Source organism: Haemaphysalis longicornis, unplaced genomic scaffold, assembly GCF_048455015.1.
Source record: "Haemaphysalis longicornis isolate Haplotype H1 unplaced genomic scaffold, Haemaphysalis longicornis Haplotype H1 scaffold_1, whole genome shotgun sequence".
Taxonomy (NCBI): Eukaryota; Metazoa; Arthropoda; class Arachnida; order Ixodida; family Ixodidae; genus Haemaphysalis; species Haemaphysalis longicornis.
The window spans coordinates 114,939,664-114,952,203 of NW_027526203.1; the positions used below are offsets into that span (position 1 = coordinate 114,939,664).

Sequence of the window (12,540 nt, forward strand, 5' to 3'; positions counted from 1 at the left end):
AGGGATATCCCATGGGAAATTGTTGTGGGCGTCGTTTAAAGCTTTGCTTTCCAACAGTTTTTCGTTTTTATGTTTTTCTCTCTTTCTCTCCTATTACAGGCCAGATGTGTTTATACCCGCCGCGGTGGCTCAGTGGCTAAGGCGTTGCGCTGCTGAGCACGAGGTCGCGGGTTCGATTCCCGGCCGCGGTGGCCGCTTTTCTGATGGAGGCGAAAAGCAAAAACGCCCGTGTGTCCGAGATTTCGGCGCACGTTAAAGATCCCCAGGTGGTCAAAATTAATCCGGAGCCCTCCACTACGGCGCGCTTCATCGCCTCCGTTGCGTCGGCGCGTAAACCCTACAATCAATCAATCAATCAGATGTGTTTATACATGCTGGTCCTACAGTAAAGCATTTATCGAAAGTTAGCTCTTGTCCCTTTGCTTCTACTGTGCTGTTTTCTGTGTGGTCTAACATTGTTACTCTTTCTTTTTTTCTTTCTTGCACGCATATTTCGGCAGACTTCACAGGTTGACAAAATGACAGGTGCAATTCAATAAAGTAGGGCACCTAGCAAACTTATACTAAAATTTATCTGTACTACTTGCATCACTACACACTGTCACAGCCATCACTAACTCGGGGGAGGAGCCGCACCCCACTAATGAGAGGGTGGGGAATGATGAGTGGGATCACGACTGTGCTCACAAGAAGCAGATGTGGTCCTCACTAGTGTAAGAAAGTCATGGAAGCGTGATGCAGCTTCTTATGTGTGACAGTTACGAACGAGTAGAATGCCGCTGTCTCCCTTCCACATCATCATTCCTTCTCTCGGTCTTGCCATCTCTGACATGCTGGCCACGTCATCCAGCAAGATGAAGAGCATAACATTGCCCCTTCCAAAGGGGCAGTGTTATGTCACCCATGCCTCATTGACATGTACCCTCCTTTAAGGAGTGCGTGTGTGTTTGCTCATGCATATATGTGAACTTTCATTGTGCCATGTAATCCTGTAAAAGGAGAAATTGATTTTTTTCTCCTTGCAATCATTTGTCTAACTGTTACTGCCCATTTTTTGTCAGGACCTGTTACTCCCAGGGAGCCACAAGCCAGGACGCAACAAATTTGGTATAAACTTGGCACCACTTGTTATGTTGCTGGAGCCCAACTTCTGTTCATGGTCAGCGGAGTAGGGTGCCTCATCTGTTTGAGCAGCGTGTTAGAGCCAGGACACTTGCGGAGCAAGAAGAAAGTGATTGCTGTGGAGCGATTCAGTGATTTTGTTGCTCATGCCCTGCCAAAGTGCACAAAAGAATAGTTTTTGCAAAGAATTATTAACACCGCTGAACTTTTTTCTTTGCGTGTTACATGGCCAGCAGCGACATGGCCAAAGCATTTTTCATTTTGGTTCCTATCGCTTTGGTACGAGGGCGTGGTTCAAAAAGATATCCTGAAGATAACTACATGTACGGTTCTCATTGCCGGCCTTGACCGGGGTCAACTGTTGTATACCCAACTTGGTCACTTGTAGGGCTGGCAAGCCACCTTGAGGAAGGTGCTACAAGAGGGGCGCAGCTTATCTGAAGGCGCCACAGCCCCTGAAGAAAGTTTTGTCGAGTAGTGCTCCTGCTACTGCAAAACATTATGCTTCCGCGCAAGAATGACGGCGTTGCCACGCTTGAAATATGGCCAAGTTGGACCTGTTTTGCACACACTCAAGCGTTTCCGCATGTGCGCAAACGAGCGTCATGCCAAAAAAAGCTTCTCCATGTAACGACAAAGTTGGTAAAGGTTCTGAACGTTTGAATGAACGGGTATGCTCAAAAATTAATAATGGTAGTCAAGCAGGCAGATATAGTACCTGTGTGGTTTAGTTGTGCACTTTGACTTCTGCACAGGTGAGAATCGGGTCCGGCTGACTGATACTGACTTGTGACTAAGTGCTGAATTCGAGGTGCTCACTGGTGATATACATACTGACTGGAACGGTCGGTACTGATTGTTACAGCCACTACATCTTGGGCCAGCAGTCACACTGTGAGAAAAGCGAAGCTGGTGAGGTTGGAGATTATTTAGCCCCTCCTGACGGGGCGTACCGCTCCTACCGAGCAATTGTTTGGCACACTGACCCCCATTGTCGCTGGCTGCCTCGGGTAGGTCACTATCTATGAAGCCAGTCGTGGTTTTAGCCACAGCAAAGTAAAAAAAACAGCGGAGATGGATAGATCCTGTCTTTCATCCTCTTCAGCTGACTATACACATAATCCACATGGATTGTTTATGTATTGTTGTTGAAGTGCAGTTATATTGAATTTAATTTCTCCATGTCAGAATATTTCTCCAATGTCAGAATATAATTTTCAATTGGTACGTGTGCCTTTCATGGCCACTGCTATTGTTTTTGGTGCCTACAGTTTTGTACACCTCAATGTAAGCACGCAAATGACACAAATATATTTGTTAATTGCAGTTGTACGCCTTATAGCATAAAACCTGCATTACAAGTGTATGTCGGTGTATATATTTGTGTGGATTGTTATGAATAAAATTTATTTACTAGTGCGATTCCTTTTTTTGTTTGCATCTTGTCATTATAGTTTGTATCTGCTTGTCCAAGTGTCAGTTCTACCCGCCGCGGTGCTCAGTGGCTAAGGCGTTGCGCTGCTGAGCACGAAGTCGCGGGTTCGGTTCCCGGCAGCGGCGGCCGCTTTTCTGATGGAGGCAAAAAGCAAAAACGCCCGTGTGTACGAGATTTCGGCGCGCGTTAAGACCCCCAGGTGGTCAAAATTAATCTGGAGCCCTCTACTACGGTGCACCTCATCGCCTGCATTGCGTCACCGTGTTAAACCCTAAAATCAATCAATCAACCAAGTGTCAATTCTACAAGTAACCTTGACTGCCAGGTCCTGCTTAACAGATTGAAATGAAAATATGGCAGCAAAGCAAGCCATAAATCCTACTTTATTTTCACTAAGTGCAGACAATATTTTTACTGAAGAGTCGTCAGTTCGTCTGTGTACACTAGCTGGCAGGAAAGGCCTCCACGGCACTATTACAAATTTAAAAGTTCCCAGTCATAACATGAATGGGATGACAACTTGACCAAAATGTTTAGAGGTGGCACAACTTTTCACTGCGACCGATAGCGTTATCTACCTGTCTGCTCTTGCCTGAAACGGCAATATCAGGTGTACACCATGGTTTGCTCACTGTTGAAAGAAATACCCTAAATCCTGAAGGGCTGCGATAAAACACCAGTCTGTCAAGGGAGCACCAAATTTCTAAGTCAATACAAAATCTGAAAGTAAAGGTCCTCTATTAGTCTAATGTAGTTAGGTGACCTCAGCAGCTGAAATACGTATCCTTTTTGCAGGAGGAGAGGGGGGGGCTTTGTTTTACGTGCCGAAGCTGCACATGCTCCTTGAAGGACACCACATTAGGAGCTATGGATCAAGTTGTACCACTTGGGGGCCTTGAAATGTGCAACGAAGTCTCTATACAGAGGTTTTCTTTTCCACCTCTACCAGAAAAATGGCTGCCACAGCTGGGATTGAACCCATGTCTTCGATGATGGCAACAAAACATCCTAGTTGCTGGGCAGTTACAGTGGGTTACTGCAAGACACGCCTGCTTAGGTCGGCTTTATTGCACGACACCTACGCCATGCAAGAAAGCCTAATGCATGCAAAACGTTGCCCAAAGCTAATTTGTTCACTCTGGTGTACATTAGATGAAGTGGAATGTTACCAGTAGAGTTTATGAGCTGGGAAGAACCATCTACTCAAGAGAACGGCATGAGCAAGACATTGAGTTATTACTTGTTGGCAATGCCTGCAGTAACATCTTGGTCCTAGTAGGCATGCATAGCAAGGGCCTCTTTTGAATGACTGGAAGGACTGCATCCAGTCAAATATATACTGCTATTCACAGCATGTTGAAGAACCACATCCATGTTTGCCAAATTTTGTTCACTGCTCCGCTGTTTTTTCTTCACCTTTTTTTTGTACCATTTTCTAATCAGTGCACACTCTCTCGTGTTAGGTCGTGATTGCCCAAGTTATCTTTGACTTCAGCTTTCAAAGCTGTTACACTAAACCAATGATATTCATAATCGAACACAATTTATTATATTTGCAGTTACTTTTTCTACTTGCATGTGATTTGCAGTACCGAATTTTATCATTGTACACTTCTAGAAAAAAGGAATATCGCAGGAGTAGTGCATCTAATTCCTTTGGAAGACAATGTTTTTGTTTTTGCAATCTGATGTAGCATGCACAGTCGGCGCTTCATTTTCATTGTTTTCTGTGAACTACATATCCTCCATTATAAAGAAGAGTTTGGAAGTCTTTTGACTACAGGAAGTGCAAGTAGGAGCGCTTGAGTGGAGGAAGCACAGCTTGGTCATCGTTCTGATTTGTTTTTGTTCAGTACGACGACTGTGTGTGACACTGAGCTTCGATATCAGTTGAAATAGTTGGCCTGTCCTTCCGCCAGTGGAGCCTGTGGGGCCAATACACTGCACAAGCATGAGGCAATAAAGCCACACAGGCCAGAATCCGGATATATATATTGTAAGAAAACTGCGCCTCTCTCACAAAGCCATCTTGATTCCGCGAGCTGGGGCTCCCCGCTTTTTCCGCCCCTCCAAGTTGGTGGCTTCCCTCTTTGCTGTCGTAGTAAATTGACCACTGGCCATGCACAGCTCCTTTTTCCCAAGGCTTCACACCTCTACAAGTACCAGACTCCGCTTAAGATGAACTCCATGTGCCATGATTAAGATGAACAACACTTTTGTTCACTTGTAACATCCACAACGCAATAACGTCCGCTGAAGACGAATTTCTGGTAATACAAATTTTCGCCGTCCCCTCGAGTTTGTCTTAATGTATATATATATAATGCTAACCGTCTCTCCGCACTATCGTCCGCTGCGCATCCTGTGCAGCTACAGCACTCACTAAGTGGGTCCAGATGGACCCTGCTCCTAGTGCCTCCACACTATAACAGTACCCTGTCCTTGCCAATCCCTGAGAGAGCATGCGCCACTATTCAGGGCACACACAGGCTTGAATGACAGGCTTCACTCAACAGCGGGCACAACACTACAAAGTGGGGAACCTAGTGCTCCCGCATAAAAATAGTGCTGGTGGAAACGTTATCTGTTGTGTAGTCCTCTAAACATCTTGGCTGTGACTCTTATAAGGCAAAAGCTGTGTCACCAACGGCTACTGCAGACCATTTTTGAAATAAAACTTTTTCCAAGATCATACCAAGGTCACACCGAAATGTGCACAACTTTAAAAAGGTCGCCTCCAGATGAAATCTTCCGACTGTTTTCGGTACCTTTAAAGTGTGCCATGCTTTGTGCAACAATAACACAAGGAAAGATGCACAAAATTTGTGGTAAGAAGTACGCTAAGCCCCTTGTTAGTTGTGCTATGAGACACCTTTGAGTTGACATAAAGCTTTCATTAGCCAAATCAGCTGATGTATCAGGGACCACTTGAAAATGTGCACCATCGGTAGAAAATACAGTGGCCGCTTGAGTGCAACATTGTGATTGTGCACCCAAGTTGACAAAAAGAAAAATAGTGGAAGAAAGCACGGATGTAATGGCACATAATGTAACAAACATTTCGTATCAAATGAAAGAACAATTTGTGAGTGAGCCCCCTGTTTATCAATCTACTCCAAGGAATGTGCTCTTGCCAAACGCCTGTGACCTTTTTTTATGCTTCTTATACCTGATCCTGTGACCTTTTTTATGCTTCTTATACCTGATCGACATACCCTAAATAAATCGGTTGCAAGTAGCGCCCGTCCTTTCTGTTTAATGTACTTGTGGTCTTCGCACCCAGAACTGATGCACGTACCAATGAGCTCTTGAAGAGTCGTTGGAAGGTAAAAGTAGCTATGGTGCAGCTGTTCCACTAGTAGAAACAGAAAATCCGGGGTGATTGGGTATAAAACAGATTTTCACCCAGAGGCCAAATTGGGCATAAAACAGCACATCATCCTATCCTAACGCCGAATGCAAACACAAAACAGTGCGGCACTTTTCTGCTGTATATGTGGCAATTGTTTGGAAGCAGTCTGTACCTGCCTTGCTGACATAAATATAAGCGAAGCAGGCATCATAAGTGGGTAGCACAGGTCACAGCTGTAACTAGAGCTTCTATGTACAGTTAAAAAGCATTGTGCGTTTCGTTGTTCGCCCTTCGCACAAACTTAAGACTACATGCTCAATAAATTCTTCTGAACGGAACATGAATATACCGACACACGTCAAACTATGCGACTACAGATCCCACAGGCTAGAATGCACTACTAACATACTGAAGCGGAGCTTGCACGCTCTAGTAGAATGTAAAACCATGTTGAAGCACACTAGGTTATCTAGAAGTTGTGAGTTATTAGTCACTACTGCTAGGCATATTCCATCACAACTATGAGATAAAAGTGACGGCCGGAAGCACGCCGGGCAATACACGAAGCAGCACAGGCACCAATGTCGAAAGCTTGCAGGAAGCGTAACGCTCGCCTTCTACTCTCAGATTACTTGGCACAAACGGGTGGTGGTGCTGCACCAAATGCACCACGGTGAGCCAACTTCACACAAGGATCGCACGGAAAACACTCAGCAGCAGTTTGAAGAAAGCAACCAGCAAGAAGGGCACATTGCAGGAGCTTCCAAATAAAGCTGGGCTACTGATTCACTGTAGCTCGGCAGACGCGTCCTGTAGGTGATGGGCAGCATAGCTGAGCGAAGCGACTAAAACCTGACCGCAACAAGGTCATCGTTCAGTGCGCGTTGCAACACTTCACACAAGGATCGCACAGAGAACACTCTGCAGCAGTTTGAAGTAAGCAACCAGCAAGAAGGGCACATTGCAGGAGCTTCCAAATAAATCTGGGCTACTGATTCACTGTAGCTCGTTAGACGCGTCTTGTTGGTGATGGGCAGCACAGCTGAGCGAAGCGACTAAAACCATCGGCGATGCTAAAACCTGACCGCAACACGGACGTTGTTCAGTGCACTTTCAAGTGTTGCCAGCGTAGCCGTGAGGGGCAGCGTTCAGCGTCGGTTGCGGTCAGGACGAAGCAGTGTTGCCAGCACGCGTTTGTACAGTATGCTGGCAACAACATCCGTGTTCCAGTCAGGTTTTAGTCGCTTCGGGGTCTGTCGCGTGCGTCGTTCGGCGTCGTGTGTGTTCACCTCTCAGCCGAGTGTGTCGTGCTGTGAAGTCTCTTTCGTTTTTTTGCTAAAGGCTAAGTGTGCGCGCTGTGTTTATCGTCTTGAAGGTACGTTGTGCTTTTTCCTTGTGTATCAATATTGTCGGAAATGTAGTTAAACTTTCAAGCCCGTCATGCCGCCGAAGCCACGGACATGCTTTGTGCCCGGCTGTACAAGTGACTACAAATCTTGTACGAGAAAGGCATCGCTATTTCGACCACCGAAGGACGCTTTGAAAAGGGAGCAGTGGGCTCGTAATATAAAACGAGCGGACAAAGAGCTCTCCGATAACTGTGGTGGTTGCGAGCGGCATTTTGAAGAAAGGTTCATTGAAAGGTCTTGGCAACATGTCATCGGCGGCGAAGTTGTGCACGTAGCGCGCAATCGACCGCGTTTGACTGACGACGCAGTACCTACTGTGTTTACCGATGCTCCGAAGTATTTTACGAAGAGAGCCCCGGTAAAACGAAAAAACAGAAATCTCTGTGAGCAAGGCCCACCACCGTCCAAAAGGAAACGGATATCTGCAGCAAGCGACACGCCAGCAGTCGTCTCGGAAACAGACGTGGAAGATGCAGATGAGGGAGCCCAGCAAGAGATATCAAGAGAAGCAGGAACGCAAGACATATGCGGCAGTCTTCTCTTGCCAGGCCCGGGCTGGAACAGGCTGTGCTTTTCAACGGATCCAGGCACTGTTTTGTTTGGCCTTTGCGAGCTTGAGGGCAATGAGATGGACCATATGTTGTTGCCGAAGTCGGTTCAGTTCAGAGAAACCAAGGATAATCCGGGCGAGGCGTTCTGCTCAGTGTTTCTCAGAGGGAAAGTGCATTTGGAACGGACTGTCATCCCGTCACAGGAGCTAGCTCAAGATTTGCTTGACGCAACTCATTCACTCGCACTGTGTGTAGGTTGTGGGTTGACGCCGTCAAATGGCAGCACGTATGTATTGTTTGCTGGGAATTACCACTCCGTGAAGTATACTCTTTCTGCTTCAGAGAGTGGACCGTGCATTTATTGTAAATACTTGCGCAAGCTCCTGCAAAACCAGCTTTCAAGGAGGAGAAAGAGAGGTGTGCCAGTAAACCGCGTGAAGAAGCATGCGAAAGTACGCCACCACCTACCGATAGCTCAAAGGAAACTGCACAACATTGAGAAGGAACTTGAAGCCATGAGGTCAGCCGATGAGCAAATTGCAGATGAAGTCCTGGATGAAGTTCTGGATGAAGGGCTGCCATCGAAGCAGCAGCTGGCAGTGAAAGCATGTTTTAAGGCAGCTGCAAGAAAGAGCACATCTGGAATGAGCTACGAGAAAGAGTGGGTATTAGAGTGCGTGCTTCTCCATATGAAAAGCCCCAAATTGTACGAACACTTACGTAAGCACAGCACAAGATACTCGTCTTACCCAGCCGGACCTGCCTTCAGCGCTACATACGCAAGTTTAAAAGTGGCTTTGGCTTCAATGACAATGTGTTCAGCGCACTTGCAGTGAAAACAAAAGAGATGGACACCTGTGCTCGTCATGGTGGCATTGTGTTTGATGAAATGAAGTTGTCCGAAAACTTCAGAGTAAACACAGCAGGTGAGTAGTAGTTAAAACTGCCATTTCAGTGATTTCTTTGACCGTTCTTTCATCCTCTATTATTGAACTTTAACCCTCAGTAGATTTCAATTCAGTGACATCCTCACTTTAATTTTGGCAGTAATTATGGGTACCATTTATATTTAATTTCAGGGGCTGTTCAAGGGTTTGTTGACCTTGGAAGGTTTACGCCTGAAGGAGAAACGACAACTGCGGCAGACCATGGGATGGTTATGCTCTTTCAAACATTTCAAGGTGTGTAACATTTATTCTCTTTCATCGTATTGCTCTTGTTTAATTATTGCAAAAAAAACTGTAATTGTTACTTGTTTAGAATATAATTTGCTTAAGAAGCTTGATTTGTACATTGAAGGCATGAACCAAAGAGAGAATTTACTGAGTTTACCCAAATATGCCCGTGAGCTTTTCTACATGCCTCACAGACAACTTCCCCCTTGCCCTCCCCCCGAAAGGATATATTGGCAGCATCTGCTTTTCTTTTTTATGCTGCAGGTAACTGGACCCAAGTGCTCGGTGTCTTTTCATCCAAGGCCAATGTCAAGGCAGAAATACTTGAAAAGATCTTGCTTGAAAGGATACTTCTGGCTGAACAGGCTGGCCTTTTCGTGGACTTCGTGACCTGTGATGGTGCCTCATGGAACTGAAAAATGTGGAAGTCATTTGGGATTCATGGTACTAAACTGTTCTTTTTCAATTGCGTCATTGTTGCAACATGACTAGCTGTAAAAAGAATTCTTGATGTGCATAGCCCTATTGTTTTCATAACAGGCTGTGTGTGGTTCTGATTAGCAGTGCCCTCATTCCAGATATCCAGGAATCTTGACTATTGCTAATCAATCTGTTTGTTTTCCAGCACGACCAGGTCAAGTCAAATGCAAGACTACGCACTCTGTGGATCCCACGAGGTCTCAGCATTTTTGCTCAGACATCCCCCACCTTGTGAAGTGTCTTCGCAATCATTTGTGAGCACAGGTTTCACTACACCCGATGGCAGGGCATGCGTTCAACATATAGAAGGAGCTTGAGAGAAAGACAGAGGTTCTGTTACCCTGAAGGCCATGCCAAGTCTAACAACAGCACACATACGCCCGAATTCATTCGAAAAAATGAAAGTTAATCTTGCTTTCAAACTTTTCAGTGATGAAGTGCTGAAGGGCCTGTTTCTATACAAAGCAGATTTAGAGAAGTCTGCTGCTGACAGCATTGCACCAACAGAACAGCTGGTGAAGCGCCTGAGCAGGGTAATATCTATAATGACGTCAAGACAGCCACGAGATGGACTAAGGCCATCATCGCAGAGCACTGCAGACCTTGAGGACTTCCTTAAGTTTTTGGATAACTGAGAGGAAGCAGCAAAAAAAGAAAGAGGTGGGTTTGTAAGTGGGAGTACTGCTGAAGGTCTTCGGGTCACGATACACGGTACGTTGTCATTGCTGAAATATTTAACATCTGTAGGCTTCAAGTTCCTCCTAACCTCTAGGCTCAGCCAAGATAAGTTGGAAAACTTGTTCGGAATTTTCCGCCAGTATTCAGGCAGTAATGACCACCCATCCCCAGACCAGCTTCTCGTTACCGTGAACTGTTTGAGTTTTTATAACTTGGCGCGAGCCCCAAAGTCGGGTAACAGCCAGGCGGAAATGGTGCAATCCCTGCTTAGCTCTCCATCTACAACAAATGATGCTGTTTTCAGCCTTCAGGACATAATCGAAGACATGCTGGAGTTTGGGGATGTTGACGGTGCGAGTGGGGCAATTCGTTCAGCATTGAATTCTGACCACAGCAGCTACGTGGTAGAATGTAGTGACAGCCGCCTAATTTATTACATGGCAGGCTATGTAGCGAGGAAGTTTCGAAAAAAGAATGCCTGCTCGGAGTGCGCATCATGCCTCACGTCTAGCCAAACAGCAGCTATGTGCAACGAAAACAGCACGTTTACAGCACACTTTGACAAAGGAGGCCTCGTGTACCCTTGTGAGAAGTTGGGCAAGCTTGTGTCTGTGCTAGAGGACGCCTTCACAATGTTTTTCTCACAGGAAAAACTTCATGCTTTCAGCATGCATGATTTCGTCACTTTTTTAAGCAGCCTAAAATTTGAACAAGTTGGTTGTGAGGCTCACTGTACACAGCTTACAGCAAAAATCGTGCATTTCTATGTAGTGACACGACTGCACTTCTTTACTAAGGCCCTGAATAAAGAAAGAGTTGCGCAGAGACAGCGTCAAAAGCATTTGAAGCTTCGGAGATGCGAGTAGGCGCTTTCACGCTGACATACTCGACGTGATTTTGTGAAGTGTAAGCAAAAAATAAACTGGAACATGCCTTTCAAAATGTGCTTGTGTGTACTTATTTTGCAGGTGTGTACTGATTCCCAGCAAACTTAAACTGACAGCAATTATGTTTCCGAAGTTCACTATTGTAAACCAGTTTTATTGGGCGTCACACGATTTGTTTAAGGAATGCATAACAAATAAACGCGATCAAGGCAGCTGAACCACGAAAACCAAAGTTAAATCATAGGCCGGGAAAGGCCGATACTTGCGCAGGTTATTTCGCTTTGAAGGCGTGCAGACTGCCCTTTAGATAGAAGTGTTATTCAACGTCGTATTCCTTCTCCAGTAGCTAACGTGTTTTACGTTTTTTTCTGTTCGCATTTCTAGAATCCTGGTCGCGTTTGATTTGTTGATAGCATACTGTTTCATAACTGCAGTGCTGAAAGTTGGGCAAGTTTGTGACCGTTCGTGATGAAAAATAGCGCGGAAGGAAGACCGACGGTACGATGCAGACAAGAGGAGGAGGAAAATGACAACATAGCTATTGTCTCAGTTGTGGTGTCCCCCTTCCTTCTGCGCTATTTTAATCATTCAGTATGCGTTCATGTTCCAAGCTCGTCCGCACGCGCACGAAGGCCGCCCTTGCCTCGATATGCCAATAAAATATTGGCGGCAGTTACCAATGCACCTGGATCAATATCTAGGCGCATGTTAACATTGCTAGTGGATGCATTCATTAAATAGCTGTTCTAGCTCTGGAAAAAGAAAGGAGCTCGTCTGCGTAGGTACTGAAAGACGCGAACGAAGAGTGCAGCAACGAAACCGTCTGCACGCGACATGTATCAGCACCAGTTCCAAAGTACATCGTCCTGTCAGTCCAGGCTTCAATTGAGCAACTGCTTGCGCCTTTTTGCGTAGCATATTTAAGGGCGCAAATCAAATTTCCGCCTATCAAGGGTGATTTCAGAAGGAACGCAATGCCAGTCGCCTGCACTCCGTACTTGCGGTGCTTGCAGAGGCGGCATAAACGCGCTAGCGCTAGCTCCCTCCTCCATTGTGGCGCCACCTAGGAGCTGTACTCGCTGATCTGCGCAGCCGCTCGCTTGCGCCCGTCCCACTTCCCCTTCCAGACACCATAGCTACGCTGGATTCCTGCGATGTCGCTCACGCTGCTGCTGCTGCTGCTGCTGATCCTTGGCGGGCGCGGCGCCGCCCGCGGCGGTTGCGGCGCAGCCGTAGTGGGGGCTTTGTGCGGCATGGATAACCGGAGTGACGTCATTACGGCGGCTCGTGAAAAAGGGTCGCGCAACTCTTATAGCGTCTTCGATAAACCCGCACTGGTGTTGCCCCCAAAACCGGCGTGGTGCACAGTGCCCCACGACGGTGCGTACCGAAACGGAGCGTTGATCGAGGACAAACGGGGCGGCTATACCCAAGCGCCATCTCTTAATCTG

The 12,540-nt window shown here is 46.3% G+C and overlaps 1 pseudogene; it reads left to right on the top strand.

Annotated features, from left to right (window-relative positions):
- The first annotated feature begins 7,348 nt into the window (after positions 1–7,348).
- Positions 7,349–12,129, top strand: LOC144165574 (uncharacterized; annotated as a pseudogene).
- Positions 12,130–12,540: the final 411 nt, after the last annotated feature.